This window comes from Dromiciops gliroides, chromosome X, assembly GCF_019393635.1.
Source record: "Dromiciops gliroides isolate mDroGli1 chromosome X, mDroGli1.pri, whole genome shotgun sequence".
Lineage (NCBI taxonomy): Eukaryota > Metazoa > Chordata > Mammalia > Microbiotheria > Microbiotheriidae > Dromiciops > Dromiciops gliroides.
The window spans coordinates 63,121,966-63,147,462 of NC_057867.1; the positions used below are offsets into that span (position 1 = coordinate 63,121,966).

General features: G+C 47.9%; 1 pseudogene; it reads left to right on the plus strand.

Moving 5' to 3' along the window:
* Positions 1 to 5,306: 5,306 nt before the first annotated feature.
* LOC122733970 overlaps positions 5,307 to 25,497 on the plus strand; it is a 198,841-nt pseudogene continuing 178,650 nt past the window's right edge.

The following is a 25,497-nucleotide window of genomic DNA, read 5'->3' on the forward strand; positions in this document are numbered from 1 at the left end:
GGATGGGAAATACCACTGTGGAGAAGCCTCCCCTAGTCAGGGGACACTGACCTCTTCCTCTCAGCTGCCCTGTGCAAGCAACAATCTTCCTAAGGCATGTATCCAGTCATGCCACTTCCCCTGATCAAAAGTCTTTAGTGGGTCCCAATGACCTGTTACGATATCTAAACACCCTTTTCTATATGCTATTATTCTCCAGCCAAGACTGCTTCCCAAATTCAATAGAATTCAGGGTCCAGTGGCCTGAACCTTGGGTTTTCAGTCTTGGGGGGGGAGCCTCCAGAGAATGTCTCTCACTTGCTTTGCCCTGTCTCAGAAGGTAACTTGAATAAAGCTTCTCCTTAGGTCTTCATGGATGTGGGTAAAAGGGTGTCCAGATTCCATCGCCACTCAAGCTAAGCCTTTATTTCCCCTCACAGAAAATGCAGAAAGACCCAGGCAGGACAGACCCAGAGTGGGCCATAATCCCCCATCCCCATCCCACCTTCTCATTCTAATGGAGGGCACCAAAGCACATCCAATCTAATCCTACTACTCTGAGTCCTTGGGTTCCGGGGTGGGGGTGGGGCACGGGGAGGTAGAAACAAACTTCCAGCTGCTAGTGGGGCCACCCCCTGGCCTTGTGGCAAAAACATGCTCTCCTCCAGAGATGGATCCAGGTACTACCCCGAGGGCTTTGAAATTCCCTGGAAGTCACTAGAAATGCACCTTTCTAACATTCTGGTGAGTCCTGCTATCACCTCCCCACTCCCACCTCCTCACATCACCTCCTCACCCAGGAACCCACACAGGTATAGGACTGAGCTCTAGCCAGCTCAAACTGGAGCCAATGGTGACATTTTCAGTTTGAACATTATTTACACCTTAGAAATTGGCAAACGTTACAGATCAGAACTTGATTTATTGTTTTGTTGATCATCTGGACTTAATTAAGAAAGTGATGGACAAAATCTTAATATCACAGATTAAAAGTGTGTCCTGAATACTTTTTTTTCTTGGAGGGCCGGTTGTTAATAAAACATTTCCCAGCATGCCCCTGCACAGGGATTCAGCTTTCCAGTACTATCCTAAGGGTTTAGACATCTCCCAGAAAGAAATCAAATGGAGTTATTACAGAGGCAACCCCTTGCCCACCAGACCTGTGTTGTCTGAATAATTCACATAATTCATGGTACTAAAGAAGGGTGAAGACCAGTCTTTTGTTCACCAATTACATAGCTTTAGGTCCTTGCTATTTCTCCCAGCTCTTGGGGCCACAGAAAAGGGTCCCCGCCTCTCCCTAAGAGGTGAGCATCGCCAAGAATTCCGCTTGTCTTTTCTGAAGAAGGACTCTCCAAACTCTTGAACTTGGGTAAGCAAGGCCATCCTTTGTAGCCCTGGGGATTTAGGGGCCCTCACCACTCAGAGCTGGAAGGGCCACTGGCTTATGAGACCCACACCTAAAACAGAATCCCCTCTTAAACTCAGCTCCTGATTACATACAGTTGGCTGGCCAGAAAGAGAAGGAGGCCGCTGGGGCTCCTTTCTGTATCCCCCTAAGGTTTCTCTGCATTTCCTGTCCCCTCTCCTTGAACCAATCCACACACGGCATGAAGCAGACTCTTCACCAGGCTGCCAGGCTGCCAGTTTATATATGATACTATTGTTGGATACTCTCTTCAGTTCATCAGAGCCTTTCCTAGGTTTTGGAGCCCAGGACTAACCCCAATGCTTGAGAGGGAGGGTAAGATGGCTTCATAGAGGCCATTGGTACTCTCACTTCCCCCCAAGTCCTGGGCATGGAGACTCTTTATGCAGCCCCATTTGGCATGTGGCACCCAGCTGCATGGGGATCATCTCTTGAGCTTAGAAGTTACACCACTGTCTGTCCAAGGCTAGGGGCGGGACTGTGGGGTCTGGAAATTCCTCCCTCTAGGAAGTGTGGGTCAGAACACAGAATTATTATGTGGCTCTGTTTTAAGGCAGCCATTAGTGGTTTCTTGGGGGTGAGGGTGTGGGGGTGGGTGTGGGGCAGGTTCATAACTAGATCCATCTGAAAAGGGGGGAAAAGGCAAAACGGGGCAAGAAAGACACAAAAGGCCCAGCCTGTGATGAAGGCTAGCACAAAGGGGTGACTGACCACATAAATTAGTCCCATAACAGTCCCAAACAACCAATTAATTCCCAATTGTTCTACCCCAAACTCTGAAAGAGTCAGTTGGGCCTGTGCAAACCTTTCTAGGATCAAGAGTCCCAAACCAGATCCTGTAAATCCTGTAAAGCTTCTCTAGTTAATTGGAGCTCTCCAGTCTCCCCCCACCCCCAGCCCACTCCAGGAGTTCTCAACCTGGGGGCCATCAACTTTTAAAATGTTAAAAGTGTTCAATGTGTTGGCAACTATATTTCAATTCAAATGGTTTCCTTTGTAATGCTGTGTACTTTATTTGATGCATTTAAAAACATTATTCTGACCATGGACCCTAGGCTTAGGTAGATTATCAAAGAGGCCCACCCCCCACAAAAGGTGAAGAACCCCTGCCCTGCAGCAACATTCCATAGCCCATCTCCGGGCTTTTGCACAAGTTGCCCCTCATACATGCCTGGCAGGAATGGATTCCTCCCAAACCTCCACCAGAATTCTACATGGCTCACACGTCCTACTGACCGCCTTCCCTGCTGCCCAAGTCGTAAGTGCTTTCTTCTTTTATTTGGTTTTTATTTGTCTGTGTTGTCCCCCCAATGCAATGTAAGCTCCTTGCCCATCTTGCGCTGTGGTTTAGGGGTGCCAGCTCCAAGCACAGGAGGAACTTAAAAATGTCAGGCTGGAGTGGGGTGTTCAATGAGGACCCTGAGTGTTTGGGTGGGGGGAGAAGGTGGCCTCAGCCAGGGGCAACAAGCAGAAATAATGGTCTCGGAGGATCTCGCACTGTGCACTCTGGCTACACCTCGTTCCTGCTGGGAGGGGGGGGGCTTCCGGGAAACTGCTACTTTGCAGTGGTAAACACCTTGCTAATGGCTCGACTGCATCCCCCTGGTTCCACAATGCTCCCCCTGTCCCCCACCCCCACCCGAGCTGCCACCTGAGCATCCCAGGCCACCGGATAAATGCAGGAATAAAGTATCTTCATTCTCATTCACAGCTCAGGTCTTATTCATAGCTCTCTCCCTTAACTAGATAAGAGCCAGCTAGCTGCCCCTGCTTGCAGTCAGTCACTCAGCTCCTAATCCCGGTGCTTTGGCCCCAAGACTTTGGGACGCCCATAAGAAAGCAGAAGTCCCTGCCCCAGATTCCCTTCCTTCAGGACAGAAGCCCCGGGGCCTTGCCCTTACCAGTCTTCTGAGAAGCTAGAGTCCTGCTTTTGAACTCCAGCCCCTCTCGTGGGGGTCCTCGTCACCTGCTGCCAAGCCACTTGCCTGTCCAGTCTCTCGGGCAGTGTGGTTCGGTGAGAGGTGCACCAACAACTTCCTGGTCTGGAATTTGGAGCTGAAGCCCCCACCAAACCTAGAAGACCTCAGGTGAGTCCCGTTTGTTCTCACTGTCTTCATCTGCAACATTAGGAGGAGGGAGGGGGAGGATGAAGATGAGCTAGCGAGCTAGTTTCTAAGGTCTTCTAGTTCTAGACCTTAGAACAATCCTGTGGCTTCTGGCACTCCCCCTTAGCCACAGCTAGACCTACAGAATACCCAGCAGACACTTAAGCGTGCTATTGGCCAGTTATTGGGCTATAGAGGGGGGAGAGAGACCAAAAATAGTTTCTGCCCTTAGGGTACCTATGGGTGCGTGTGTGTGTGTGTGTGTGTGTGTGTGTTGGGGGGGCGGGTAATCAGCTGCAGAGCCCTCACAATATCCTGGAAGCTCACTACCTTCACCAGCTTGCTGAGCTAACCCTAACCCCCTCTGCCAACATCTTCAGGTGTCCTGGGATTCTTCAAGTAGAAAAAGGCCAGGTTTGTAGCAATAGCCCCTAGAGTGTTTCCCTAATTCCCATGAGCCCTCAGGCCTGCTTCCTCTCTGGAGTGAGCCTGTGGCCATATCATCCCCTCTGGGTCCCCATTGGATTTCTGCAGGAGAGGAGTAGATGAGCAAACTCTGTTCCAGGCATTAGTAAATGCTGGGTAAACAAGAAAAGCAAAAAAAAAAAAAAAAAGATGGAGGGAAGACAGTCCCTGCCCTCAAGGAGCTCACAATCTAATAGGGACTGCGGAGGGGCAGGACGTACAAAGAGCTGTGCAGGGATAGATACGCTATATGCAAGATGAATTGGAGGTAATCACAGGGAAGACACCAGGATTAAGGAGGACTGGAAAAGGCTTCTCCCAGCCTTCTCCCAGTGATTGTTAGGAAGCCAGGGAGGGAGATGAGGAGGTGGAGTATTCGAGGCAAAGGCCACAGCCAGAGCAAAGGTTGGAGTCTGGAGATGGCTTTGGGATGGCCCAAGGAAGACTGGGAAGACAAGGAGGGGCTGAGGCTGAAATGACAGACTTTAAAAGTCAGAGAGGATTTCAGATTTAATCCTGGGGGAAGAGGGGGCCCTGGAGTTTGTTATGGGGGTGGGGTGGGGTGGGGACTCACATGACTCAGCTGCACTTGATCGCTGAGTGGAGGGCTGGACGGGAGTGGGGGGAGGCTCGAGGCTGGGAGACCAACCAGCAGGCAAGAGGTGATGAGGGCCTGTAACAGGTGGTGGCCGTGTCAGAGGAGAGGGGACATATAAGAGATGTGCTGAAGGCAGGATTGCCAGGACCAGATTGGTTGTGGGGAGAGAAAGAGAGAGGGGGAGAGAGAGGGGAGAGGGAGAGAGAGAGAGGAGGGAGAGAGAGAGAGAGAGAGAGAGAAAGAGAGAGAGAGAGAGAGAGAGAGAGAGAGAGAGAGAGAGAGAGGGGGGGGGGGGGGGAGGGGGGAGGGAGAGAGAGAGAAGAGAGGGGGAGAGAGAGGGGAGAGAGAGTAAGCCTAAGCCTTCCAGCCTGGGCTCCCTGGGAGGATGGGCATGCCCTCCACGGCAATAGAAAGTTAGAAAGAGGGGAGCCACTGGGAAGGGGGGGATAATGAATAGTCAGTTAACAAGCTTTTATTTATTAAGTGATTAACTAAGTGTTAGGCCCTGTGCTAAATGCTGGAGGGATGTGGGAAGAGGGGGAGAGCCAATCCCTAATCCCTGCTCTCAAACCGATCCCAATCTAATGGGGCAGACAACTTGCAAACAAGATGCATGCAGGATAAATTGGACCTAGTCAAACAAAATATTAAGTAGGATCAGGAAGGGCTCCCAGTGGACGGTGAGATTGTAGCTGAGACTAGAAGGAAGCCAGGAAAGTGGGAGGTAGCCATGGGGAGGGGAGAAGAGCGGTCCAGGAATGGGGGCCCCAGGCCAGCCAGAGGAAATGCTCGGAGCCTGGAGGAGCGTCCCGACAGCCGAAAGGAGATTGGAGGAGCCTGGAGGAACGTCTTGACAGCCAAAAGGAGACTGGGAAGGTATGAGGGGTTGTCTTAAGTGATGATTTCAGGTTTGATCCTGGAGGGAACTGGGACCACTGGAGTTTGTTGAATGGGTAGGATGGTGTGTGTGTGTGTGTGTGTGTGTGTGTGTGTGTGTGGTCACATAAGTCAGCTGCCCTTTAGGGAGGGCTGGACTGGAATAGGGGGAAACTAGAGGTAGGCAGATTCCCCCCCCCCCCCCACAGCAGGCTGCTGCACTATAGTCTAGGTGCCAGGTGATGAGGAGGAGAGATGTCACAAGGGCAGAATCAATAGGACTTGGCAACAGATTGGGTATGGGGGGTGGCAGTGTGGCCCTCCGCCCTAATTGGGAAGTTAGGAATAGGAAGAGGGCGGGTGGGGATTAAGGGGAAAAGATAATAAATTTAGAAGTGTGCTCTGAGCCTTCAGGGGACAGCTACGAAGAACGGATTTAGAGCTAAGGGGGAGCTTCAGGTCATCCGCTCCCACTAGTCTTTATTTTATAGAGGAGGCTCAGAGAGTTGAAATGACTTGGCCAAAGTCACACAAATAAGGAAGGAGCACGAGCCAGGCTTTGAGCCCAGCTCCTGGGTCCAAATTCCCTTCAGATAATTCCTCCCCATTCCACCCTCCCCTCTTTCCCCCCATAACTGAGCCTTCAAGAGACCCCCCCAAGGGAAAGGAGCCATTCCTGTAATACCCCTGACACCCCAGTGCAGCCTTGTTCCCTTCCAACCTTCCTCTGATCTCTTGCCTGGCCCCTCTGAGCCATTCTACTCCAATTCATTAAGCATGTAAGCCCAGAGAGACTTCAAGACTGAAATGAAGCCTTCCAGACCCTTAAAATCCATTCAACTCCCCCAGGCTGCGACACTTCCTTCCTCCCTCCCCATCCCAAACCCTCCTGGTTAGGTCAGTTATGATCATAGAGACAGCTATCTCCAGAGCCTTCCCCTCTTGCCTGGGTCCTTGCTACTTTCACAGCACTTGTCCTCCCCCTGCCTCTCTGCCCCCCCCCCCCCCCCCCCCGCCCAAGTCCTCCTTTGGGTCCCAGCTTTTCCTCAATCAGGCGGGGCTGAGGGATGCCCCCCCACCTTAGCCAGGGGAGCTCAGGTTTGACTGTCCAGCAGAAGCAGATGATCCCCCTAGCTGCTAACTCAGAGAAGTCCAAGGAAGGCTTTCAACCTTCTCCCAGCAGGGAAGATGTATGTCTGATCCTGCCCCTGTGAATTCTGTAGACCCCAGCTACTGTGCTTGCCCTCCCCGCCCCATTGCCATGTGCCCTACTCCATCTCCCTCCCTCCCCTCCCTCCACCGAAGGGGCTCCCCTGTCAGAGTTCCTGATAAAAACCATCTTAGATGGAGCCAGAGAACACTGGGTTATCCAATCTGAAGATGACCCAAAGCTGAGAGGAGGGATGGTTAGTATGGTAGCAGAATCAAGATGAAGTCATCTCAACAGGCTAGAAATGTATGGGGCGGGGGAAGTCGGCAAAATGAAATTTCCCAGGGTTCAATGTAATGTAATGTCAGGGTTTATAAAAATCAGCTGTCCGAATACAAGACGGGTGTGTGTGTGTGTGTGTGTGTGTGTGTGTGTGTGTGTGTGTGTGTGTGTGTGTGTGTGTGTGTGTGAGACACCAAACTTGGGCTGTTGGCCAGCTAACAGCCCCGGGGTGGGCATGAGCAGCCTGCAACAAATTACAGACAGGGAAATATGCAGGAGAGGCAGGATCAGAGATGCCCGAGCCTTGTAGGAGGGAAAGAAAAGCTTGACTGGGCACACACAGAGAGTAGCCTTGAACCTCTGGGCAGTTCCTGGCTTCCATTTGTATCCAAGGAGAGTCAGGGCACCTTGGGTGGCCCCTTAGTGAAGAACTTAGGGGAACCCCTGGCAAGAGTCATGTGGGATGGGCTGCAGTCTGCATTGTTGGAGGGACCACCCACACTGGGAGATCCTGTTGCTGCTGGGCTTGGGCCATACATACTTTACAAGTCATAGTACACACATCTGATAAATGGACAGTAATCTAATAATATAAACATAAGACTATAGATATAATGTTAAAATAGAAACAGAATGTAAATGTATCAACTTCATTAGCTTTCTTATCAAGCTTAGGAAGGGCTCATTTCACTCTGACAAGTACCAGAATAAGCAAGTTGGTCGTTTCCCTGTCCAGATCCCACCTGGAATGCTGGGTTCAGTTCGGAGCACCAGATTTTAATGTTGACCCATTGGGGTGTGTCCAGAAGAGGTCAACCATGATATGAGCATCATGCTTAGGGGAGACCTAGGCTAGGCTACTGGAGACTGGGTGGTGGACATGGCAGATGAAAACTGTCTGGGCCCCGGGGCGGGGCCGGGGGGGGGGGCGGGGTGATGGATGGGGAAAAGAGTTCTGTGAGGAACTCAGGGTTGTGCCCCGGAGAGCAGAACCAGGAGCAAGGGGTAGAAATGAAAGGGAGACTGGCTCAGAGTCACAAAAGGACTTGAAATGGAAGCCTTGTGTTTATACAGATGTTAAAGAGGGAAGGCTGGTCTGACCTTTCCCCCTTCCATTTCTAGGATTCTATTAATTTCTTATAATACATCCTCCCCTCCCCCATTCCTTTATTTCGTTTAAGATCATCAAAACACAAAAACCATAATTACCCGATGTGTTACTTGACCCCCTTTATAGCCTGATGGCTTTTGGGGTCTCACATTAGAATAAGGGGCTGCAGACTATAGCTTGAGGGCCAGATCCTCTTGGCCTCCCTCCCCCCTCCAGCTAAGAATGGATTTTACATTTTAAAATAACAATCAAACTTTATGTAAAAAATGTAAAAACTATTCTTAGCTGGGAGCTATTCAAAAACTGCAGCCTCTGTAGCTATTGTGGTGCTAGCTATTATATTATTATTGTTATTCTACCAGATCTGGGTAGTTTTCTTTCTTTCTTTCTTTCTTTTTTTTGGTGAGGCAATTGGGGTTAAGTGACTTGCCGAGGGTCACACAGCTAGTAAGTGTCAAGTGTCTGAGGTCGGATTTGAACTCAGGTCCTCCTGAATCCAGGGCCGGTGTGCTCTGTGCACTGTGCCACCTAGCTGCCCCCACCCACCCATTTAAAATCTATCACCAATCTGATCTGTTATATCTGGGTCCCCTTCGTTTCATGCATACACCCATCACCCTAGTTCAGGGAGGCATTAAAGATAATCTTCTAACTGGGTTCCCTGCCTCAAGTTATCCATCCACTCAGCTGCCAAGGTGATTTTTCAAAGTCTCAGGTTTGACCATGTCACCCCTATGCTGTGCTAAGCATCAGTTTCCAAAGAAAGGCAAGACATTCCCTGCCCTCAAGGAGCTCAGAGTCAATAGTAGGGCGGTCAACATGCAAACAATTATGGACAAACCAGCTATAGGCAGGATAAATTGGGGATAATTAACAGGGAAGGCACTATAATGAAGAGGAGTGGGGAAAAGGCTTCCTGTGGCTGGCACTTGAAGGAAGCCAGAGAAGCCAGGTGGTGGGGATGAGGAGGGAGAGCATCTCAGGTGTGGTGGACAGCCAGTGAAAATACCTGTAGCCTGGAGATTCAAGTGACTTGTTTGAGGAAGGAAGGGGGGCCATGGCGCTGCATCCCACAGCGGTGGCAGTGGCGGTGGCAAGGGTGGTGGAGGTAGTGGGGGAGGAGGTATAAGGTATAAGAAGACTGGAAAGGTAGAGAGGGGAAACAGGATTTTATATTTGATCTTGGAGGTGATAGGGAGCCATTTATTGTAGAGGGGGGGTGATGTGGTCAGACCTGAGCACAGGAAGATGTGAGCATGGCTCTCTTATTACCTCCAGGAGCTATATAAAAGGCTCCTGTTGCACAACCTGGCCCCTTTCTACTCTTCCAACTTTCTTACATGCTACTCCCCTCCACACACTGTACTTCTTGCTGTTCCTCCATCTCCCAGGCTTTGCACTGACTGTTTCCACATCTGTTATGTTCTCCCTTTTCATCTCTCCCACCTTCTGCTGGAGGTCTTTTCCCCTCCCCCAGCTGCTAATGCCATATCCCCCTGAGATTATCTTCCACCTACTTTGTCTATATCTTCTATGTACTATGTACCTAATTATTTCTATGTTGTTTTCTTCATAAGAATGTAGGTTCCTTGGGCGGCTAGGTGGCGCAGTGGATAAAGCACTGGCCCTGGATTCAGGAGTTCCTGAGTTCAAATGCGGCCTCAGACACTTGACACTTACTAGCTGTGTGACCTTGGGCAAGTCACTTAAGCCCCATTGCCCTGCAAAAAAAAAAAAAAGAAAGAAAAAGAAAAGAACGTAGGCTCCTTGAGGGCAGGAACTGGGTTTTTGTCTTCCTTTCTATCTCTAGTGCTCAGCACAGTACCAGCCACAGTTAAGTACTTAGGAAGTAGTTGTTGACTAGATCCTAGCTGGAGAATTGGGTTCTGTGATTCTTTCCAAAATAATGCTGAGAACTCAGTAGAAGGAACACTGACTTTGGAGTTAGATGAAAAGGACCTGGGTTTGAATCGTGAATCTGTCACTGTGACTTTGGGCAAATCACTTCCTTGTGGGCCTGGTTTCCTTATCTACAAAAAGAGAGAACTGGATTAGAATGGTGTCTTCCCAGGTCTGCTAAATCTGTTTGGGGCCTCCCCTCCCTCTCTTGTTTTCTGTTGTGCTTTTTCTTTCCTTCCTGGCCTTCCCACATCTAACCCTCAGGCTGCCAGAGTCTAGACACCCTAGGAAAAAAGTCTCCCTTCAAATAATTCACCTCCTAGCTGGGAAGCCTAAATGAGTTACCCTGTCTGGAGCATTTGCATTGTAAAAGGGAGAGGGTTTACACTTGAGACCCAGGAAAGAGCAGTTGGCAGTAGGATGGGAGATAACATCTTTACTAATGCAGATCAGCCATTCAGCTGGGAATTCTGGGACTTTTAGAGCTGTCCCAGGGGATGTGAGTCCTCAGGCAAGACTTGAGCCCTCCAAAGCTTCCTGGCTGAGGCTAGCCCTCTTCTCATTCTACCTAGATGTCTCTTAGTCATAATCTTCCCATAAGCGCAGAACAGGCTTTATTAGCTCCAATTTGTGGATAAGGCTCAGTTAATTAATTTGCCCTTGGTCACCCAGGTATTTTGGGGAGGAGGGCTGGGTGGAACCCAAGACTTTGAGGTGGGATGGCACACTGGCACGTTGGCTATGAGGCTAGTCTTTTGTCTATGCTAGAGGCCATGAGGGGGTGGATTAGAGACAGGCTTTGGAGCCCTGGGTCCACTATGAACCCCTGAGGCTTGGGACATTGGTTTAGTTGCCTGGTTGGTTGGGGTTTTTTTGCCTTTATATCCCCAGGGCTGTTATACAGTAAGCTTTTAATAAATGCTTATAGATTACATAACTTAGTACCTTCTCCTCTTGTATTTATTTGCTTATCATTGAAGTATGGTGCCCTACCCCCCACCTCATGAAAGCTGGAGGGTAGGGAGTCTTTTATGTTTGTAGTCCCAGTGCCTGTGACCTTTAGCACGTAGTAGGCACCTACTGCCTATTTGTTGAATGAACAATAACAAATGGCCTGCTGGCTGAATGAATGAATGAATGAATGAATGAATGAATGAATAAATGACAGTGTGAGTACTACTCAGTCTGCACAGTTTGCTTCATCTCTTTCCAATCCATTTAAAGCACAGTATGGGTCTTTGCCGCTGAGCCACTAACCTATTCCAGTCAGCATCCATTCAGAATCCCTCCTTGGCTGCAGGAGCCCAGAGCTGGAGTCAGCACTTAAGGAGAGTCAGGGCAGCCAGACAGACAGTCGGTGTTGTCTTAGGCCGCAGTAAGGAAGGCATAAGAATGGTAAAGAGAACAGGCACTTAGGGTTCTCAGGCCCTTGAACCCCACCTCACCACCATTAGGGACTTGCCAGAGAAGGAAGCTAGATCCCAGAGACAGGAAGCGATTTCCTCTTGGTAGTTTGACTGAGTTTTGCCCTGGACAGAGCCCATGGAGAGGATTCTGAGGGTCATATTCTAGACTAACAAACTGCATAGTGACCAGGATGGTGAGGGGACAAGAGACCACCTTAGGAGTATTGATAGAACTGGGAGTGGTTAGTCTGAAGAAGAGAAGGCTGAGGGGAGACAAGATATCTGGCTCCAATTCAGTTAAAAATATTTCCTGTGTAGCAACTATGGATAAGACAATGGGGATCCAGACAGGCATGCACACATACTTGTGTATACATACATACACATATATATTTGGAGGGGGGTGTTGGCTCTACCATGACACACAAATTTAATTTGCATTACAAACATTTTTCATTGCTTTAAGTGGACAATCAACAATAAATCAAGCCCTGATTTGCCAAGAAATAAATTTTCATGCTGAAAATTTAACAATTGAGTTGGCTTCAGGTGTGCACCTTTTTGTGTGTGTGTGTGTGTGTGTGTGTATATACACATACATATATATGTGTACGCATATATGTATGTATATATCCCTTATTCATACATATCTCACATTTTACTAGGGTAGGCAGATGGGGCCATACAGCATTCAGAGATACAAAAACAACATAAGGTAGTTTGAGGAGGGAAAAGGCTCTAAAGGTAGATAGAGGTCAGGGAAGGCCTCAGAGAGCAGAGGGTAGAGGTGCAATTCTTTCTGCTTGGGATGGTTTCATGGTGTCTCCAGCTGACTGGATGATTGTGTGACCTCCATCTTTTCTGTCTTGTTCACAAGTTCACAAAAATAACATGAGAACAAGAAAACAGCAAATAGTCTGGTGAAATCCAGGCATTGTGGGGCATTCCCCCGATCTAGTAACCCTGTCCAAGAAAAGAATGAAATTAAGGCTGGCAGGACACGTTCCAGGGTGAGATCCCTCCCTGGTGCTGCTGGGTACTTTCCCTTCTAAGTGCTCACCATCCATCCCTTTAATTAGCTTGTTTAGAATTCTGCTAGGGATTGAAGGGAGCCTCATGGTTCCAGAATTTGAAGGCTCCACCATCTTCTCTTTTCTGACAATTGGGCCCTTGGGGGCCTCTTCCATTTGCTTCATGCCAAGTACCTTCTACCCATTGTTCCTCCCTACCCTCTGGGTCCAAGCAGAGGAAGTTGCATGTTCATTCCTCCATCCTTTATAGACTTGAAGACAACTTTCATGTGCTCACTGAGACTTCTCTTCTTCAGGCTTAAACAATCTATTCTTTCAACCCAATCCTATGTTCTTGAGACCTTTTACCAAAGTTCTGGTTGTCCTTCCTTGGAAGTTACCCAATCTTGTGACATCCTTTCTAAAATGGGGCTCCTAGAACTAAACATGGTACTTGAGTGTGGGCTGAGGCTAGTCTCATTTTCTTTGTTTTGGGACACCCTCCTTCTCTTAGTGCAACCTGAGGTTACATAACCTGTGAACTGAATCATTTTGACCTTGCTGTCCGCTGATTCCACCCTTCCCCTCCCCAAGTCTTTTTTGGTGAACTGTGGCCTGGCCAAACATCTTCCATCCTATACTTGGGCAACTGGTTTGTTTGAACCCAACTGTATGACTTCTGACATTTAGCTCTGTGGGGTTTCTTCTAAAGTTCAGTCCATCATTTTGGCCTACTGAGAGCTTTTGAAAAAGATTCTATTATCCAACATTAGTTTTAAATCCTATGCTCCTAATCCTGCCTTTGCTATTTACCACTTGTGTGACCTCAGTTTCCTCAGCTGTAACATCAGGAAGTTTGGGTGAAATTCTCTCTAAGATCTAGGATTGTCGTTGAGTCATTTTTCGGTTGTTTCTGACTCTCTGTGACCCCATTGGGGTTTTCTTGGCAGAGAAACTGGAGTGGTTGGCCATTTCCTTCTCCAGCTCATGCCACAGATGAGGAAACTGAGGCACCCAAGATATTCCAGCTCTAAACCCTGTCATCTGACCCTCACCCAAGATGGCACCCTTGGACTCATCTATATTGGTGAGGGTTGGGTTGGGGAGCCGGTTGTATTTCAGCCGTGGGCTGAAATCTCAGCTCTCCTATTTACTATCTGAGTCACCTTGGGCAAATCACTTCCCCTTAGTGGGCCTCAGTTTCTTCCTGTAAAATGGTTTGTAAGGCACCACCATCCTGCTCTCCATCTTCTGATTCAAACTCGGATTGAGAAAGAGGGAAGCCTGTTCAGGCCTGGAAGGCCTAGTCACTAGCTCCGCCCCCTTCTTCCTTTAAACCGAGCTGCAATTGAGTAGTGGGATTGCCTTTTTCTAGAGGAGCTCAGAAAGGTCCTCATTAATCATGGGGACCACGGGCAATGATGTAGCGGCTGGTGGCTGGCTTCTGGGCAGAACGTTTAAGCAAATGAAGTCTTGACAGCTTCCATTTAGATGAGCATTTTATCACTTGCATAATTGTAGCCGTAATTCATTTCTGTGGCTCCTCAAACAGAGCGCTTGGGCCTGTCCCAGCCAATGGCTTTGGAGGCATTGCTGCTGCTAAGGGCTGGCATTGATCGCCTTCATTTAATTACGATGGCTTTCGGATCCTCTGGCCTTCTCTCAGACTCAATTAGTTTAATAGGACTGAAGACCTCTCCTTTCTCTGGATTCCTGCTGCATTTTCTCTCTGCACCACACATTTGGCAGGGCGCCTGTGCCGCAGCTCTCCTTCTGAGGTGGGGGATGTTTTGGCAGTCTGGAAGCCCTGGGTTCAAGTCCTGGATCAAACTCCACACTTGGTATCTATGTGATCTTTTTTTTTTTTTTGGTGAGACAATGGGGATTAAGTGACTTGCCCAGGGTCACACAGCTAGTAAGTGCCAAGTGTCTGAGGCTGGATTTGAACTCAGGTCCTCCTGAATCCAGGGCCGGTTCTTTATCCACTGTGCCACCTAGCTGCTCCTGGTATCTATGTGATCTTGAGCCAGTCACTTCCTTTCTTTCTGGGCCTCCATTTTCCTGATCTGTAAAATGGGGTTAATATTACTTCCTAGGATGGTTGTGAGGAAAGGACTCTGTAATCCTCAGGGTGGTTCGGATAGAAAAAACTCCAAGCTCTTAACACTATGTCCATGACCTGTCTTCTCTACTGAGCCCTTGAAATCAGAGCCCAGCTCTTACTTAGCTTGGTATTGCTGAAGGTGCCCAGCACTGTGCTGGTGGATGAAAACAGTGATTACCAGGGAGTGTATTTTGGAGATTCCTAGAAATTCCTAGGGTTTTTTGAAGTGCAATGGAAGCATTGCTTTGGGTGTTAAAGTATCTTCTCCTTTCTCCGGAGCACAAAGGGTCAGGCCTCAGGTTAGGAGGAGACTGAACAGATGGCTTTTTCGGTATGCTGTTCTCCCCTTGCTAAAGATTCCTTAATAAATAACAATAATGGGCCATATTTCTACAATGCTTTAAAGATTTCCAAAGTGCTTTCTCCCACAACGATATATAGTGATAGGCCCATTTTATAGGTGAGGAAAACTGAGGTTCAGAGAGGTTGACCTAAAATCTCACAGTGGTAGAGCCAAAATTTGGAACCGATTGGCATGGCTTCTACTGTGCCATGCATGCTTGCTCCCTCCCTCTCCAGAATATCTGTCATTTCACATGCAACCCCTCACTTGCTCCTCATACTAAGCTGATCAAGTAGGTTAGTGTTAAACAGCTGAGGGCTACTAAGGTGCAGAGAATGAAAAGGACAGAGAAACCAGAGCGGGAGGAGCAGGAGCCACCCTAATAAAAGCCGCTGACTTCCAAAGCCTGTGCTCTTTCTTGTCTAGTCTGATGCTGATTGCCTGCCGGACAACTGGGCTGATGGACCGAGAAAGCAGAGCTGGCTATTAATACCCCCTCCAGCCAGGAGCGCTAATGGTCCCATAAAGCCAGCAGGAGGCTAGATGAGACAGCGATGAGGAGATAACCCACAGGTCAGACTAGCTCTGACCACGGCACATGCCAGGAGGCAGTAAAACAAGGTGGATGGAGCCCTCCGCTGCCCTTAAGCCAGTACTTTCCAGAAGTCCTGCCACTGCCCCAAGCTATGTGGCCTTGGCCAAGTCACTTCCTTCTGAGTGCTTTCAGAGATTTAGAACTGGAAGGGACTTTGGATATCCAGCTCCCTCCCCTGACACAGGACGAGGCTGAGACCTAGAGAAGTGGTTTGCCTGAGGTCACATAGCCGACAGATGGGAGAAGCAGAATTCGAACCCAGATTGTCCGATTCTAAATTCTTTCCATGGTACCTACCACACTGCTCCCTTGCCAGCTCTAACCAGGAAGATTCCCCTGTAGTTAATTTTCATCCAGCTCTAATAATCTCCTTTGAGGCCGCACGTGCTACAGGACCATGTTATATGTTACACCATGGTCCTTCTGAGCCTTCTAATAATAAATCCCTTCGGACAGGAGTCTAGACAGACTTGCCCTCTAGCATCCCTGCCTGATTGATCACTCCTGCAAAAAATGCCACGTTGGTCATATCCCTCTCCCTCCGGCTCCGATGATAAAGGTCTACATTCCTTAGCTGCCATGCCTAGTACCTTCCTTCTCCCTTCATCCATACCCTCGACATGTATTTATTGAGCACCTACTATGTGCATAGTAGTGGATTAGGCAGCATGAGGAATAAAGAAACTGATTAAACTACAGGGTTGGTCTTCCCAAGTAACTTAAGAGTCTGCTCAGGGAAATAAGACATACAACTTAATTCCCAGTATTGGGTAGGAGATGATTAATGGATGAACAGAGACGGTAAATGTTAGGGGAGTTCAGAGGATGGAAAGATCCGTCAGTGTTTAATCAATATTTGCTGAATGACCAAGTCATTGTGGGCTGGGATGATTAAGAAAGACTACCTGGAGGAGAAGGGGAGGAAGGAGAACATTCTGGGTAGAGGCACAGCATGAGCAAAAGCACTGAGGTGGGAATGAGTGGAATCCTGGGAAAACGGGGAGGGACAAAGCAGACTGATTTGGCTTGGGAGTCAGATCCTGGATCTAGTTTGTAGTAAAGGTGGAATTCGAACCTCAGTTCTCTGACTTGAGATCAGAACACTGTGCTGCCTGCAGGGACTCGGGTGTCAGGCAAAGGAGCCTAGGCTTGATCCCACAGTCCATCAATGGGGAGCAAAGGAAGGTTTCTGAGCAGGAGAGGGATGTGGTCAGATCTGGTGCTTGTGTCAGGATGGCTAGGGAGACTGGAACCAGGAAAGTCACTTGGAGGTCTTTGGCAATAATTGAGGTTTGAGGTGGACTGGGGTGCAGTCAAAATAGAAATGGCGGGGGCAAATGTGGTGAGACAGAATAGTTGAGGAGGCAGGTGTGAGAGCCATTTTAAGGTGACCAATTTATATATAGGGAATGACTGAGAGAGGAGTTTAAGAGGATTAATTTCACTGTCCTTTTTGTTCCTGTTCCTTGTGACGTTCCATCTACCACCTCCACACCTTTTCATGGGCTGGAATGCTCTCACTTCCCTGCCTCTTGGAACCCTATCTCTGTTCAAGGCTCCTTCTATAAGAAAGAAGCCTTTCCTTATCCCTCCAGTTGTTAGTGTGCCCCTCCCCATTACTACTTTACATATTGCTATCTTTTTTTTGTATTCCTTTATCTGTGGACAAAATGTTAACTCCTCAAGGACAGAATCTGCTGACTTTTGCCTTTGCTTTTGGTGCCTAGTATACTGTAGGGGATTTGAAAATAGTTGTTGAACTGAATTTAAATGACTCCCCAGTTTTCTTGCCCGAACAGCTGGGAGAATGGTAGACCATGGGGACAGGGGAGTTGGAAGAGATCCTGGCATGAGGAGAATCGACATGGGTTTGGGTTTGGGTTTGAGTTTGGCCTTGCCAAGGTCTGCACTAGCCAGCCAGCCAGTGTGGGCAGAGCACAAGCCCCTCCTCGCTAGCCAGGCCAACCTTCCTTGTGCCTGTGGGCTGCCCCTCTTTCCAGCCCCCCAACTCAATCTTACCCTGGAGCATCTGCTCCCTTTGAAATGGCTTCTCTCCTGAAAGGACCCACTGACCCCCCACCCTCCCATTGCCACCCCTTCAGGGAGTCTTTTTGGCCCATTCTGATTCCTGCTGCTTCCCTCCCGTTCCCTGAATTCCTCTATTACTCTATAATCATTACCCTATAATCCAGCCTTTTAACTCATGCCTACTTACTCTTCTCAGGAGAGCCCTAATCTGCCATCCTCTCTCCCTAATACATAGGATTATAGTGAGGCCCTGAATTAGCATGCCATTTTCTCCCCTGAAGCCCAATAGGGAAGCTTTTTAATGTTTGGAGGGGAGCCTGGGCCAGGGGGCCTCCCCCTTCTTCCCCAGAGCTTTCAAGCTCTTCCTAGGGAAAAGTAAGTGCCCACGGGAGTCTGGTGAAGCCCCCTCCTTGGAAACCAGGTGGCTAGGTGCTGCCTTCCGACATCGACTATACTTATTGGCTGGGATGCCTTTGAGATGGATTCTAAAAGTCAACCTTCATTTTAGAGTGTGGCAGGCCATTTTTAGTACTTCCTGAGGAATAAAAGATTCTCTCCCACATCCTCATCCACCCCTCCCCCCAGCCCCATATCCCCCAACCTATTTTGAATCCCAGCCTCCTCTTTCCCAAATTGGCCACTGAAATGGGTGGAGGGTTTGGTGACTTGCCAAGTCTGAAGCCCCTCACTCTATGTGGGCAAGACATTTTAGTCCCTTAGGCCAGCAGGAAGCCACAGCCACAGCCACTGAGGCTGCTAGGGAGTCTGAGTTAGCCTAACATACTTAGGATGGGCGGATCCAGGACCCTGGTGGATATTGATCCAATCCTTTTCCCCTTCCTTTTGTAGATGAGTGAATTGAGGCCCAGAGACAGGAAGGGACTTGGCCAAAAGTCACAGAGCTAGGAAGTTAACCTTTGTTTCCTGGACTTGGCTCTTGCCATTTTCTATGGAAAGACTTCTCTAAGTCCTCTGAATTCTTTGGACTCTCTATCAGTTTATTGCCTGTTGTACACCCCCCCCACTTCTAGAGTGAAGACTATTTTAGAATGTAGGCTTTATATCCCTTCAGCACCCAAAACAGCGGCTCGTCCATACTAGGTAGTTAATAAATTCTTTTTTTTTTTGGTGAGGCAATTGGGGCTACGTGACTTGCCCAGGGTCACACAGCTATTAAGTGTTAAGTGTCTGAGGTCAGATTTGAACTCAGGTACTCCTGACACCAGGGCCGGTGCTCTATCCACGGTGCTCTATCCACGGTGCTCTATCCACTGCGCCACCTAGCTGCCCGGTAGTTAATAAATTCTTGTTGATTATTTGTTTGGGCTTTAGTGTTCCAATGGCAGACCATGCCACCCTTTTGGGTTTGAACTTAGTTATTACATGTCTTTGATCCTGTCTTGTACAGGTCCCTCATTTGACAGTGGAGGAAACTGAGGCCCAGAGAAAGGAAGTGACTTAGATCATAAAATTAGAACTGGGGGGCGGCTAGGTGGTGCAGTGGATAAAGCACCGGTCCTGGATTCAGGAGTACCTGAGTTCAAATCCGGCCTCAGACACTTGACACTTACTAGCTGTGTGACCCTGGGCAAGTCACTTAACCCCCATTGCCCCGAAAAAAAAAATTGGAACTGGAAGGAACCTTGAGGCAATGGAGTCCACCTCCTTCATTTTACAGATAAAGAAACTTCAAGCACAGAGGTTAAGTGAATTGCCCAAGGTCACACAGCCAGTTAAATGTCTGAGGCAATATTTGAACGGACTACGGACTCTGGCTCTGCTACTTGTTCAAGGTCATAGAGAGAAGTTGGAGCCGAGTAAGGAATAACACCCACGTAGCTGTGGAGCATCATGGCCCCGGCTAATGAAAACAAGGTGGGAGGAATGGGCCGCTGGACCATCAGAGAAGGAAAGCACAGCTCAATTGACTGAGCTGTGAGCAGTTATTTTAGCTGATGAATTGACAAAGAGCTCCAAGGACAATGGCATTTCTGCCGTAATCGACGCTTCCCTGGATTCTGACATTCATCTACAAGATGGTTCGGCATTCAAGTTAGAGATGCAGAAAGCCAACAAGGGAGAGATTAGGGGAAGGACCGAGACAGACCTTGAAATGCTCCCGCTCCCTCTCTGGGTCCCATCTGTGCCACCCTCCCTCCTCCCCCCATTCCCAGCTGCTTTTATAGCAGTCAAGATTCACTGGAGGGTGCATATCCAGGGCTTTCTTGTTTCTGGAGACTTTTTTCAAGATTTTTGAAAAATTCTTTTAACTCAAAGGGCAAAAGAGCATTCTTAGTGTTGAGGCAGTGTGCAGTCGAGTCCTACCCCTGATCCTTACTGGCTGTGTGACCCTGGGCAAGTCACTTAACCCCAATTGTAGCCCCTTTTCTAAGGTACAAATAGGTTGCCTGTCCATCTATGTAGGTGAGGGAGAATTCTCCATCATTGATTTTATCATCCCAGGTTGGGCCCCCAACCATGGATCACCCACCATGAAAATGTACTTTGGGGAAGATCCTGTGCTAGGCTCTATCATGGGCAGCGGGATGGGCACACACATGTTTGAAAGCTGATCCTGCTCCGAAGGGGCTGGATGGTCTAGCAGATAGATTTCTGATGGGAATCCAGTGACTTTTCTCTGTTATAGCAGACTAGTGGCAAGAATGCCAAGCTTAGAATCAGGGTGGACAAGGGGCAGGAGCCACAGAGAGCATCTGCTCCAACAAGTAATAAAGGACAGGGCCAACATTTGAATCCAGGACCTCTTACTCCTAATCCAGTGCTTTTTTTTTGGATGAGGCAATTGGGGTTAAGTGACTCGCCTAGGGTCACACAGCTAGTAGTGTCAAGTGTCAGAGCCCGGAAAAATACCATTTTTTTGGGAATCTAGTGCTTTCTTCCACTGTATCATGCTGCCTTCTGAGGACAGGAGGCCTACTGTCAAATTCTGTGTCTCTGCCTTTGAGAAGCTATGTGTTTCTGGACAAGTCACTTAGCAGGTACTGAATAAAGTTAGTTCAATTGGAAGATATGGTATTCTAGAAGCCAAAGAAGTAAAGAATAGATTGTAAGTTCCTTGAGGACAGGGGTGACTGTGTCATCAGTTCTTGCCTGGACTTCTTTTAGTAGCTTTCTGCTTCTAGTCCCCCCTCTCCAATCCGTCTTCTCTAAGCTGCCAAAAGAAGTCTTCCTAAGGCATGGTTTTGAACATAGCACTCTCTTGCTCAAAAACTTTCAGTTGCTCCCTATTGCCTCTAGGAAAACATGCCAACTCCTCAGCCTGACAAGGAGGGCCCTCTAGAATCCCATTCCCACTTGCCTTTCCAGCTGTTACTGTTGCTCCCCTTTATGCACACTATGCTCTAGCTAAAGTAGCCTCCTAGATGGTCTTGGAACTTGACATGCCATCTCCTCTCTCTGTGCCTTTGCCCAGGCTTTCCCTCACTCCTACGGTGGAATCCCTTCTCTCCTTCTCATTTCCTATTTCTCAGAATCTTTGTCTTCTTTCAATGCTCAGTTCAGGGGTCACCTCCTCTGGGAAGCCTTCACTGATCTCCCAGTTGTTAATGTTCCCCTCAGTAGATTGTAAACTCATTAAATGCTGGCAGGACTACTTTTGTTTTTTGTCCTTGTGTCCCCACTGCCTGGCACAGAGTAGGCGCTCTATAAGTTCTTGGTGGGTTGAACTGAATGAAAAGAAGGTTTCTGATCTGGCTCAATTTGTATTCAGCACAAAATGATGCAGGATCATAGGCCAGAGATCATCCGGCCCCACCCCCTTGTTGCACAGATGAGGCTCTGAAGTTAAGTGACTTGCCCAAGGTCACACAGCTAGTAAGAGACAAGGGTAGTTGAAACAGAATTGAAAATGACAAGACATTTCCAAAGAGCCTGATGAGTAAAATGCCCATAGGGAGCTGAATTGGCCACATGCCATTAAACCTGACTGAGGTGTTTGATCACAAACATTTAGTTACCAGCAATGTTCATGGAAGGTCATTATTGGGACATTATTGGCTCGTCCAACCTGCAGCCCATGGTGGATGTGAGAGCTTGTCCTTGGGGTGGGGGCAGTGTGCTGGAGAGGGTCCCTCCCTAGTAGGTGGCTACAATTCAGAGTCTTATCATGTCCAAGTATGGGAGGGCTTCCTGTTGTGAGCCTCAGTTTCCTCCTTTATGAAATGAGGGCTGATACCAGATGATCTCTAAGTCCCCTTCCTAAAATTCCATGAGTCCTCTGCCTAAGCCTGTGTCAAATAGTAGCACTGAAATTGAACCCCAAATGACAAACAAGGGGGTAATTATTTCTATAATAAAAGCTCTTTCCTCAGAAGATTCCCCTCAGCTTGGCTAGAAGTCTGGGTGTTTACGTTTTTAACATTGAGAAAAGGTGTGTGTGTGTGTGTGTGTGTATGTGTATAGGGGGCAGTGGGGAGGTGACTTCCACTTTTATTTTTATTTTTAATTTTTAAAAATTCTAAAAATCTCATTTATTTATTTATTTTGGTGAGGCAATTGAGGTTAAGTGACTTGCCCAGGGTCACACAGCTAGTAAGTCACCTAGCTGCCCCGTGACTTCTACTTTTAAATAAATAAATGACCCTTAAGGGCTTGGCTGGGTTCTGTTTAAGGCAGAAGGCTGTGTTCATGCCTGTGGCAAACTGCTCCCTCGCCTCAGTTCTGTAAAATGGGGTAGAGGGACTAAATGATGCATCTCGGGTCTTTTCCATGTATGATTTCATGTCAGAACCAGAAGGGGGGCCTTTGATACTGTTTAGGCCAACTCCCTCATTTTGGGGCTGGGGAAACTGAGGCAGAGAGGGGAAGAGGGGTCTCTAAAATAGATTTGCAAGCTCCTTGTCAGAAGGGTCTGTGCCATCTATATGTAGTTCTAGGGGCATGTACATAGGAGGCACGTAAGAAATACTTGTTGGAAAGGGGAAAAACCCCTTATACGTCCTATGATCTTTTTGGCCACACTGAGCTTTGGCAGGAAGTCTGGAGAGATGGAAGGGGCAGCTGGGGTGGTGCAGTGGGTAGAGTGCTGGGCCTGGAGTCGGGAAGACTCATCTTGAGTTCAAATTCAGGCTCAGACACTTACTAGCCATGGAATCCTGGACAAGCCATTAACCCAGTTTGCCTCAGTTTCCTCATCAGTCAAATGAACTGAAGAAGAAAACCACTCCAGTGTCTTTGTCAAGGAAACCCCAAATGGGGTCACGAAGAGTCACCTGAGCAACAACTGGAGAGATGGAAGGAAGGGGAGAAGGGCAAGGGAAGGTAGGGCAGTCACGGGGAAGTGTGTGTTTCCCCTTGGATCCCGGGTGTCATTTGGGGCTCCCCCTTTGCCAGCCTCTTTGGCCCGAATCCCCCCAGGGCCTCTCCACCTGCCCTTTAACCCTTTGCCCTGATTGAACAGAAGCCCATTCTCTCCCAGAAAGTCCCTGGCCCCTGCTCCCAAGAGTCCTCTGCTCCCAAGAGTCCAGACCACACCACATCAGCAGGGCTCCTGCATGGAAACCATTTTCCCTGGGTTCTTATGGGAATAGGTGTGGGGTTAAAGAAAAGCTGGCTGACCTCCCCCCTCCCCAAAACTAAGTCGATGGAGGTGAGAGGCACAGAGATTACTGGAAACGGAGTTGAATGGTTCCTAACCGAAAAGCACGTGGATTGAAGTACTATGCTCTGCAATCTCTGAAAAGGGAATTAAAGAGATTTTTTTACATTAACTTAGTTTTCAACAGGTCACAATGAATGTTCTCTTGATGTTATGGGGGTTTCATATTCTCTTAGGACTTGTAGGCCTTCCAGCTCCCCCACCTTGAGTTGACATTGCCTTGAAACTGTCACTTAGCCTTAGCTCCAGGAGAATGGAGCCATCTTGGAGTCCAGAGGGATTTGGGGCCCCTGTGGATGCCCCTCCTCCAAATTCCCTCCAAATTCCCACTTCGTACTGGATCTGGGGACCCCCAAGAGTGCTGTAGCACTTTGGGGGTGTTTTTTTTGTAAATTGAGTCTTTTTTTTTGGTGAGGCAATTGGGGTTAAGTGACTTGCCCAGGGTCACACAGCTAGTAAGTGTTAGGTGTCTGAGGTCTGATTTGAACTCAGGTCCTCCTGAATCCAGGGCCAGTGCTCTATCCACTGTGCCACCTAGCCGCCCCTGGGGGTGTTTTTTGGAAAATGTTCTATTGATCTTTTAAAAATCTCTGGCCCTTCCCAACAAAAAAAGTACCGTTAAGCAAAACAAATGGATATGTTGGCCATGTCCGACAACATATGCCTTATTCTAGGGCATCTCTTTGCCAGGAGGTCCTGTCCTTGGACTTCTCTCCCTTCTGTCTGTCCTTAGAGGAAGCTGTGGGATACTCACTAGAATGCTAGAGGAAGTGAGATTAAGACCCTGCCCCTGGCTACCCCCCCACCCTCCTTTCCTCCAGGAAAAAGTTTTCTCCCTGCAGTTTTTCTGTAGTATTTTGTCTGGACCCCTCATTTGCTTTCATAACGCTGCTCACTAGCTTGATGACCCCTTTCAGTTTCTTCATCTGTAAAATGGGTTCAGTATGATGCCAAGCCTTAACATCTGGATCTCTGGATCCCATTTGCCAAAGGAATCTTCAGTTGCATTTCCAGTTCTGTATCACTATGACTAGAATACCTCATCACCTAGAAGGTAAAGACTATTCTTTATCTTTCTTTTGTCACCCTCAGCCACTAGCACCAAGTAGGGTGTTAGAGACATGTTGGTTAGTTTGTCTAGGGATGACTGATCAGTAAATGTCAGATTATACGAGTTGGGACACAGCAAGAAGATTGGAGAGCTTGGACTTGGGGTCAAGAAGACCTGGATGCAAATCTGGCTTCTTGGCCCTTACTAGTGTTGTCCTTCCAAAAATATGGTTCAGTTGGTTTCCAGTCATGTCTGACTCTTTGTTGTCATTTTTTTTGCAGGGCAATGAGGGTTAAGTGACTTTCCTAGGGTCACATAGCTAGTAAGTGTCAAGTGTCTGAGACCGGATTTGAACTCAGGTCCTCCTGAATCCAAGGCCGGTGCTTTATCCACTGCAGCACTACCTAGCTGCCCCCCCGTGTCTGACTCTTCGCGACCCATTTGGGGTTTTCTTGGCAAAGATACTGGAGTGGCTTGCCATTTCCTTCTCTGGCTCATTTGACAAGACTCTAAGCTATACCTCTCTGAATCTTTCTCTTCATCTGTAGAATGGGACCAGTAATAGCCATGGAACTTACTTCACATGAGGCTAAAAAGAGATAAGGTATGAAATACTTTGAGAATTTGAAAGTGTCATAGAAATACCAGCTGGTATTTGATTCTTCTCTTTGCAAAGGCATATCCCTGTTTCCAAAGCATGGGGGAAAAACATCTATTCATCTATTTATTTATCTACTTATTTGTTGTTCTGAATGAACGGACAGTGACAAATGTGTTTAGGCCCACACCTCACACCATTGCACTTAGGAGTGGATATTTAGAATTCAGGGGGACCTTAGAGGTCATCTTGCCTAATACCTTCATCTTTAAAGTGAGGAAACTGAGGCCAACAGAGGGGAAATTTCATGCCCCAAATCCCCCTGGGTTGCAAAGGAACAGAGCTAGCATCTGGAAGCAGGTCTTCTGACTGCAAATTGAACTCTCTGTCTACCGTGCTCTGCTGCTTCTTATATTACAATAAATTCCAGTTGGATCAATGTTTGCAAAAACAAGCCATTTCAAAAGGGAAGAAACAGGAATGATATGTTTACCTCAACACCAGAGAAGGGGAGAAAATCTTCTCAAACTATTGGAAGAAGTTGTAGGAGATAGAATAGATGAATTTGATTATAGAGAAAGAAAGGAGTTGAGGCCAATGTAATTTGGAAGTTTTCAAAAGGAAATGGGGATGCAGGTGGGGAGAGTCTTTGGCACCTAGATATGATATTAGAAATGTCTGACATCTAGATTCTATAAGGAACTGACTAGATTTGATAAAGAGTAAGGCTTAGTATTTGGTGGTTAAATGGTTAAGTATAATTCTTAAGTTAGGAAACCTGAATTGCTAATGATCACTTGAAAACTGTTCAAACTACTTAATAATCAGAGAAGCAAATGAGACCAACTTTC